The sequence below is a fragment of the Liolophura sinensis genome, chromosome 8, assembly GCF_032854445.1.
Source record: "Liolophura sinensis isolate JHLJ2023 chromosome 8, CUHK_Ljap_v2, whole genome shotgun sequence".
In the NCBI taxonomy this organism is placed as follows: domain Eukaryota; kingdom Metazoa; phylum Mollusca; class Polyplacophora; order Chitonida; family Chitonidae; genus Liolophura; species Liolophura sinensis.
The window spans coordinates 46,168,350-46,178,583 of NC_088302.1; positions in this window are offsets into that span (position 1 = coordinate 46,168,350).

A 10,234-nucleotide genomic window follows, 5' to 3' on the forward strand; every position below is an offset into this window, starting at 1 on the left:
CCCAACATCATCATATGTTGTGAAGCCAGGAGGGGTTGACAGATAAGAAATTAGTCCTGCTTTGATATCACACACTGTATAGGCTGGGACTTACGCCTAACTGAGACCGAATTTTGGTTGGGGGTTCCAGAACGTGGGCTGTGTTCAGTTTTAAACTCCATGAATAGGAGAGTTTTGAGTTCGAGCACTTTAATCGCTAAATGTAAAAATATCCTACTGTATCATGCGACGTGCCAAAAATGTTAGGCAACTATTATTAGTGACATTTGTATAATATGGGCGTTTGAAAAGTTATTTAGGGTAAACGAGGAGTTGAACCTTTGTGAACTTGAGAAGTTTGCAATAGAAAGAGGTGTCATTTGTTCCTCTGGAACAAGGTGAGATAAGTGATTGATAAATCGTTGTCATTGAAAGTAGTCCAACACTTTTCACAAGTCACATGATACAGTAGGACTGTTATCTTTAATGACAGAAGAGTTCGAACTGGAAACTCACCAGTTATGGATTAGAGACAACAGCGTGCTGTTCACTTTATAAAACAGCATATATTTTACTGCTGTTTATACACCAAAAGTAAAAGCAACAAAGCGTTCCTATTAGCTTATGACATTAAAAAGGCCTACCTTTAGTAGTTACACAAGGTTCGATCTAATGTCAGGAATCTATGCATCGAAACGGACATTCGTATACCAATCTTAAACCATAATGGACGTTCTGAGTTTAAAATTGCAATTCCCAAAATTCCCCACGACTCTGATTAAAATGGAACCGATGAATGAACGACGAACTGTTTTAAACTTTCTTTGGAAACATGAAATTATGTGATATCCGTGTGGATAACATGACTTTTTTCCATTTGGGTTTGCGCTCTAGTTCAAGTAAACAGACAATCTGGACGACATTTCAAATAACATAGAGCGTGCTCGGTGTGATTTATTTTTTTAAAGTAATCATTTCCTGTGCCTATCTCCGTTTGTCAAGTGCCAGACAAATAAGACAAACAAGAAAACCAGTCAATCAATGGTCCTTTTATAGACCGATGCTAATGACGATTTGTTTATTTATTTGATTGGTGTTTGGGTACCCAAAAATATTTCACATACATGTATACCACAGCCGCCCGCACCATAGTGGGAGGAAACGGAGCACAGTCCGTGGGAAGACCCTCCACAGATTGATGGAAGACCTTCCCACGCAATTTCGATTTGGACCTCCATGGGCCTATTTATTTTTCACTTATATGACACCATGCGATGGCACGATGGTACGAAACATTTTATTACTAGTTCTGCTTCCTGTGTGTACACGCTTACGGGTAAACGTTCGTGATGGGATATAGCCATTTAAGCCACAAAGAAATACGGAATATTTTACGGGGAATTTTGTTTCAGTAGCGGAAATAGAAAATAAAGATCACCATACACTGCTCTGGTTGTGTGAATACTCTTGGGACGACGATGACATCGAAGCGATGGCACAAATGCTAGTATCGTGTAATCGCGTCGTGCCGTCGTGCCCTCGTGCCCTCGTGACGTTGTGCCATCGCTTCGTGCCACCGCCGGCTTCCACAGGTTTCCCCTGTAGTATCTTTCCTGTAGACTGGTAAATCTGATCTATGTGCTTTTTTAAAGTGTGTTTTGAAGTGTGTTTTTTTGTGACCATGCTCGCCATCCACTGGAGCAGTAGTCTTTAGGTACGGAATGTCGTGTTTCCCCCGGGCTGTGCCCGGTTTGCTCCCACCATAATGCTGGCCGCTGTCGTATAAGTGAAATACTAATCAAATAAATAAATAAATAAATAGTATTTAGGTCATTAACTTGTGTCATAACGTCATATCTACTTAGACCTATGCGATTGTAACTGGTCTTATCTTACTGAGCAAAAGCTTGATAAGATCATGACAAACATGTCATCATTCTGGACCTGTCAGTCTTTGATCGGACCGCTTTCAGGCTGATACACCCCAACCTTCAGTGTCAGCCCTCTGTCTGGCGAGGGTCTATTAGTCAGAGAAATGTCAGCTTTCTGTCAGACAAGAACATGTCGGCCCTCTATCATACAGGGAGTTCAGCCCTTTATCAGACAGGGACATTAGCCTTCTTTCAGACAGAGACATATCAGCCTTCTATCAAACGGGGACAATCTATCAGGCAGGGACATGTCAAACTATCAGGAAGGGACCTGCCAGCCTTCTATATATCAGACAGGGACATGTCAGCCTTCTATCAGACAGGGACATATCAGCCTTCTGTCAGACAGGGACATGTCAGCCTTCTGTCAGACAGGGACATGTCAGCCTTCTATTACACAGGGGCATGTCGGTCTTCTTTCAGACAGGGACATGTCAGTCTTCTATTACACAGGGGCATGTCGGCCTTCTATCAGACAGGGATGTATCAGCCTTCTATCAGAAGGGACATGTCACCTTTTGTCAGGCACCGACATGTCAGTCTCCTATTACGTCAGAACATGTCAGCCTTCTTCAGCCGAGGACATGTCAGCATTCTGTCAAACGGGGACATGAAAGCCTTCTATCAGACAGGGACATGCCAGCCTACTATCAGACAGGGACATCCTCAGCCTTCTATCAGACAGGAACATGTCAGCCTTCTATCAGACAGGGAGTTCAGCCTTTTATCAGACAGGGACATGTCGGCCTTTTATCAGACGACATCAGCCTTCAATCAGACAGGGGCATGTCAGCCTTCTATCAGACAGGGACATGTCAGGCTTCTATCAGACAGGACATGTCAGCCTACATGTCAGGCTTCTATCAGACAAGGGCATGTCAGCCTTCTATCAGGCAGGGACATGTCAACCTTTTATCAGACAGGAATGTCAGCCTTCTTTCAGACAGGAACAAGTCAGCCTTCTATCAGACAGGGGCATGTCAGCCGTCTATCAGACAGGGGCATGTCAGGCTTCTATCAGACAGGAAATGTCAGCCTTCTATCAGGCAGGGAAATGTCAGCCTTCTATCCCACAGGGACATGTCAGCCTTCTATCAGACAGAGATAAGTCAGTCTTCTATCAGGCGGCTGGGTCGAGTCACACCTAAGGCTTTGAAAGAGGAAGTTGTAACTTCCTGCCTTGGCGTTCAGCATGATGGGGATAGTGCAACGACTGGTTGACCCATATCAGTATAATGCCTCGGGTGGGGCCGCTTACTTGCCTCCGGTAAGGGGTCTCAGTAAAGCAGCACTAGATAAAAGAACGGCGGAAGTCCGTCCTGCAACAAGGAAGCACATTACATTCACTCTAAAGATTCCTTCGTCGTCATATGACTGAAAAATTGTACGACGTTAAATCCCAAGCACTCAATCACTCTAGTCAGGGACAAGTCAGCCTTCTGTCAGCCTTCTAGTACACAGGGGCATGTCGGCCAGGGATGTATCAGCCGTCTATCAAACGCAGACATGTTAGTGTGATAACAGGGACATGTCATCCTTTTATCAGACAGAAACATTTCAGCCTTCTATCAGACAGGGACATGTCAGCCATCTATCAAACAGGAGCATGTCAGTCTTCTATCAGACAGGGACATGACAGCCTTCTGTCAGATAGGGACAAGTCAGCCTTCCATCAGACGAGGACATGTCAGCCTTTTGTCAGAAACATGTCAGTCAGAATACATTCAGACAGGGGCATGTCAGTCTTCTATCAGACAGGGACATGTCAGCCTCCCATCAGACAGGGACATGTCAGCCTTCTGTCAGACAAGGACATGTCAGCCTTCCATCAGACGAGGACATGTCAGCCTCCCATCAGACAGAGACATGTCAGTCATTCTGCCAGGCAGGGAAAAGTCAGCCTTCTGTCAGACAGGGACATGTCAGCCTTCTGTCAGACAGGGGCATGTCAGCCTTCTGTAAGACATTTACATGTCGGACTTCTATCAGACAGGGACATATCAGCCTCTCATCAGACAGGGAGAGGCTGACAGTCAGACAGAGGCTGTCAGTCTTCTATCAGACAGAGACATGTCCGTCATCTATCAGACAGGGACACGTCAATCTTCTATCAGATAAGGGCTCTAGGAAGTATACGATGATAAGAGGTCGCCTCCGACGGTCCTCTTATATGTCAGTATCGAAGCATTATCGGCCAACGACAAAAATTGCGTGCTGACCTCACTAAATTAGCCCAGGATTTGGAGTGTGAAATGTAAGACTTCAGCATGCTAGGCCGTCAATAACGTCAGCGAAACATTTAAACTGAAGAAAAAAATGCATTGAAATATTTAGCATAGTGAATTTATGGGCTGTGCGGGAGATTTTGATACCGAGTTGTCATTTCTTTAATCCGATATGCACTACCATCTTTGGCGCAAAATTAATTCTCTTTAACTGCAACTAAAGTCTCTGGTACACGTACATGTAAATGCATAAAATCAGATATGTTGTAAAGGTTATGGGAATATTTTTGTAAATTTTTTTTAACGTTTAACATTTGTGAAAAAGGAGATTGAAGAATGGGCTTTATGGCCATGGTCGATTTCTTAAATTCTATTCAGCTTTATTTAAAGCGAAAATTGCTATGGAGTATAATTAGCACTCCCGAATAGGGATGTCCACTCCTTTTGAAGCTCGGTTTGTTTCTTATTTTTCTCAAGTTTAACGTCTTCTGGACAAAGGTACACTGTGTGAAGGCCTACTTGGTTAATACATAACCTTCAGCTCTGACCTGATTTGGGAACGCATCTGTTACTTAATCCGTTGACAATTCACAGCACGTTTATCATTACGTCGTTAATGACTCAATAATTAGGTTAGCCACCAAACGATCTCCTAAACTTGTGTTTCTTTTGTCTACAACTGTTATACTCGTTAATTACTTTAGCGCCATTGAAATTTTTAAATCACGCTCGTACACACAGATTTGTGGAAAACATTCCCACAATAAGACTTTCCCATTAAGATATTTGTTAAAATATATTTGGTTGTCCTTGGAAGAATGGATGTGTGACGAAATTTGCATACAATATAACGTTAGAGAGATGAGTAAATGCCGCTATTCGAGCAAACGCCACGCAATGTTAATAAGGCAAGAATGGGCTGCCATACATCATTAATGCTTCCCGAGCGGGAGAGAAAGCTGAGAGAGCCACGTGACACACACTCAAACCTCTGTATGGGTAATGTAGGCTGACAATGTGTGTAAGAGAAAATGTGATCAACACAGCGTGAATATTTAAAGGCTCCCGAAAACATAGCCTTGCCCAGGTGCCATCAGCTCACACGTTGTCTCCGGCCATTAGGTTCTCTTCTAAAATCCGTCTTCTCTTCGAAATGAAAGCTGACTGGTGTGACCGACAAAGCAGACGACATGATGGAAATAGCGGTCAAGTCTTGAGTTTGAACTCGTAATTCGATTTGTTGTAACCTCCCTGCCACTTTGATGTGGGGTCCTGCTACTTATGATTTGTATTTAGACATCCTCTATCCACGCAGAATACTGTACATATACCGTCTGACATTTCTATACCCAGGAAAACCTAGTAGTAAAAAAACAAACTGAGAGGGCACCATGAGAATGTTATAAGCAAAACTGAGCTGTTATCAATGCAGTTTTAGAACAAAATCAACAAATCAGGTTTAGCCAGTGGGGAGTTGAGAATCAAATTACCGCATATCTTATGCACGGCTAATTGTATCTTGTGACAATCAATAAACGCATAATTTAAACAATGCCGTACAAAATTTATATATCCTAAAGATTACAATTGTCAAAATGTTTCAGGAGAGCAGATGTTCGCCTATAATTCATAAAATTAATTAAAAATCTACACGCATGCATGGTACAGCGTTCGGAAGGTACAGTTATATACAACGACAGTAAGTCGGGTATAAACCCTGGCGAGCACGTGCGACGAGTCCGATCAGAACGAGTCAAACTGAATACGACAAATCGAAATTCGATCATCCCAAAGGTACAGATAGTAAACCATGGGTCCGTATGACAAAGGCCATTTGGGGTTCGGCCTATAGGGTTTCCCCACGAGCTCTGCCCACCACAATGCTGGCCGCCGTCGTATAAGCGAAATATTCTTGATTACGAGGTAAAACGCCAATCAGATAAATAAATAAATAAATAAATAAATAAATATAACTGTAATCCCACTATATTGCTGACCGCCGTTGTATAAGTGAATTATTCTTGAGAACGGTGTAAAACATCAATGAAATAACTAAACAACTATAATTGTAATCCAATTTAAACACAAATATGTGCATCAAATCGATAACATTTGGACCACCTGTTCTGTGGTAGTGTAATTTCAACCAATTTTGAGCATCCGGATTCAAATATCTTGTTGTATGATGACTATAAATTTGGACTTTTGTCCAACATGGCTTTTAGTGAAACAAGCCCCAGGGAGATCTCAAAGTTAGTCAGAAGTTTCACATCTGAGCACAAAAGTATATACAACTTTGCCTTTTTACGAGGGACGTATGAAGATTGTTCTGTCCATATTACTGGCTGGAGTGGTGGTTATGTGTACAGTCTGTTCAGGGAAAAGCATTGGTATGCAGAAGGCTCATCTTCATTAAGTCGAACAAAATGAATTGGACACGAATGATGTTATCGAAATTGGATATACCCTAGACTCGATTATTCCGGAGTACCCTCTAGCCTCCTCATGACACGATCAACTTTATTTAGAACAGAGCTTTGTGGAAAAGTGATTAGAGTGAAATTGATGTTGTCCAACAATGGCCGAATAGCGGATCTCAACGAGAGCCTGCTACTAAAGACAACTATCTGGCATAAATACAGGAGACAGATGGCCGAATGAGATTTGCAAGTGTCAATTTGGCGAACATGGAATATGTAGAAAGTTTGTCTCTCTGTGTTTAACCAATCACCCACCGTCCTTTCTCGCGAGACAGGTGCTAGATTCGATCACGTGATCCACGAGACCGTCGATTAATTATCCGATCAAATAGAGAGCATTGTGAAGGAACAGATGGATTTAGCCTCTACTGACTACGGCAGCGAGCTTTAGACCTCAGGGATGGCTTATTATGGTACGGCGTTAAGGCTCACTGTAGTCACTCAACACTGATGACAGTGGCTTCATCGTGTCCGCTCTGAAAGCCAACTAAGGCTTAATCCAATACAACATGCATAACAAAATTATAATTGGTCGTTGTATTTCTGAAGACATGATCGGTGTTTTATCGGAACGTCTTTAGTCTGGCGTAGGAAGTTGTGATAAGATGAGCGACGTGGAACAAAAAAAAGATGATGTCATTTAGAAAGAAAATAAAAAAGACGCCTCACCTGAAGATGACTACAACTGATTTCATAACAATTCTTTCGTGAAATTCTACCGTGTTCAGGATTGTGAATTGTTAGTCGTCGCAACTAATTGAATTCTAACTCCAGCCCATCTGTAGAGCTCTGGTATCGCTACTAATGAAGCGTTAATGCCTAAGTACTGTTAATCTTGAGCTCGAGTCTTCATCTGGACAATTTTCTCTTCTGGAATCGAAAAAGTGTTTCATAATACGAAATGAAAACTTGCACTTTTCTAGTACTCACTTTTTGATCACCATTAACCAAAAGTATTCCTACATTTTACTGTGAAGTGCAAACTAGCGATAACATCAGGGCGTTGACAAGGTATGGCTTGAGTCCAGTGAAGATCAACAGCTGCCTCTTTAACTCTATTTCTTCTGATAGAATTGGTAAACCCAGATATATCGATATGTTAGAACTATGTCTGTCACATACTCGATCGTGCAACCACATAATAATATTTGTTAAGTGTTTAGACAGATATGGAAATTACCACAAGCATTATGTTACTGTTCTAACTGATCGTATTTTGACAGTCCTCATTAATATTATTACGTCAAGCCTTATAAGGTGTGTTTTGCCGCTGGCCGCAGTTTGGAATCCAAGCGTCAAAGATTGTTTTGGCTGGGAGGTTTGTCAGGTTCCATTTTAACGATCACTTCTAAGTAAAATATTATTTCATTGTAGAGAGTTTAGGTTAGCATGATGAACTTTGCAGGCAATGTTTATTCCGATGTACACAACAGAACAAATCGAATTTACAGGCACAGCGGGCTCTTTTGTCCTGGAGATTCATTTAGTCGTCAGGTGGCAGTGGGATGAGCTGTGACTTACGAGGCCAAATTACTCTACAGAACTTGAATCTGCTTGGCGACTGAATCCCGGGATCTGATTGGTTGATCAATGAATGAGTTGTAACATTTATCGTAACCGGCTGAGGAACACGTGGTTGTTGACCCTCGGTTCAGGGATTGCTATTGAAATTTCCTCTGCTTCGAAGACAGAGTCTGTGTGCTCGCTGACAGTGATGGAAGGGCTAGACTGCTCTCCGCGTGAGGGTATTTTGACACAATTAGTCAGTAAAGGATATATGCTGTCCCTGCGCAGAGAGCGATGTATATTGGTCGCTGTCGATATCCCAGCATTTAAATACATATACACAGCTAAACTGGCCTCAAGTTCGACTGTGAATAGAAATGCTTGAAGGAATTGTCGTTGGCTAAGGTTATGGCGGTCGGACGGCCGAATCTCGCCCACAATTACCCATTCATCTGTCCAGTTATATTTTACCCGGGGTCGATGCTGATGACAGAATTGTCCCGACAAATAGAAATAAATGGCGAAATAACGTTACCACTGACACGACCTGATGCGCCCTGATCGGATTTACTTTCTTTCTCTGTTTCACGAGCCTTTTGGGAAGCAACACTCTTAAGCCATCACCCTCATCACTCCTCCTTCGGCAGGAGATTGTGGAATGCGGCTTATTACGTCATCGAAACTGTTTATCCACGGTGTATAGCTGGTAATATGTTCTCTCACTTCATGAGGTCGTAACTCCGACGATTTACCGTAGAAAAAGAAATGCCCATTGTGTGTGCGACATCAAACCGAATTTTGCTACGCCAAACTCTTCGTCTCCGTTAAAAATTCACGACATGAAGTCATTCGTCACTTATAATTGTTTAAGCTTATGTTTATGTCAAACAGTTAATCACGTTTTTCAATTATTTGACATTAGCTGTCATCTCTGGTACATATTTTCGTAATTCATGGCTTTAATAGTCAAGCCTACATTAGGAATCATTAAAAATGTAGATGAGATTTCTACTAATGGAAAACAAAAAAGCTTAAACTAAAGTTTGGGAAGCTCGACACAACGATATTTCTTTCTTAGTGATACGGTAGTGGCAGCAATAGATGTGGGTTGAGGCGTAAAACATACCCTAAAGAACTGAATTGGTACATATTATTTGTTTTTCCCTCATTTCCTTCCAACTTTCACCTAATGTTCTTAGTGATACGGTAGTGGCAGCAATAGATGTGGGTTGAGGCGTAAAACATACCCTAAAGAACTGAATTGGTACATATTATTTGTTTTTCCCTCATTTCCTTCCAACTTTCACCTAATGTTCTTAGTGATACGGTAGTGGCAGCAATAGATGTGGTTTGAGGCGTAAAACATACCCTAAAGAACTGAATTGGTACATTTTATTTGTTTTTCCCTCATTTCCTTCCAACTTTCACCTAATGTTCTAGTCTGAAACTATAGACATCAGCCCCTCCCATCTCACTGAATAAGGATAAGAACACTTGTTAGAAAAAGTTGGGCTATGTGATTTTATAATAACGCACTTGAGCTTTTCAAGCCAAGCACTAAAAATATATTTTTTTTGGTACATCACAAATAATTATATGATGTTAAAATTGTGATCATTTTTGGCTGATCTAAAACAATGCCATCTTTGAGAGGCATTTAGAAGTTAAGTTGGATTACACCACGAGATATATGGATAACAACTTCTGTTTATTTGGAAGCAATATTTCTGTATAGATGCCAGTACTTGATGCTTGAAAACGGTATTAGTATTTATACCCAAACGTCCAAATGAACAGAATTTGTTATCCGTGTAGCTCGTTATGTTAAAACAATGCCTATCGGCGAGTGCATGTATTTATAAAACTCTCTTTGATGGATACGTCAGAAACTGAAAAAGCACTCGGCGCGGATGAGGAATAAAACTCTCAAGGCTGAATCTTTGACACATACCAAATGGTACACGTACATGTTTACAAGGACATGGCTCTGACGGAGGTAAGATTTGCCTCTCCATACACCTGTTGCTGTTTTGCCTCCTAAAGGCGAGACTAAGACAAATGGGCAGGGTTTCTTTTAAGTGGCCGATAAAATATTCACATTCTACCTCTCAAG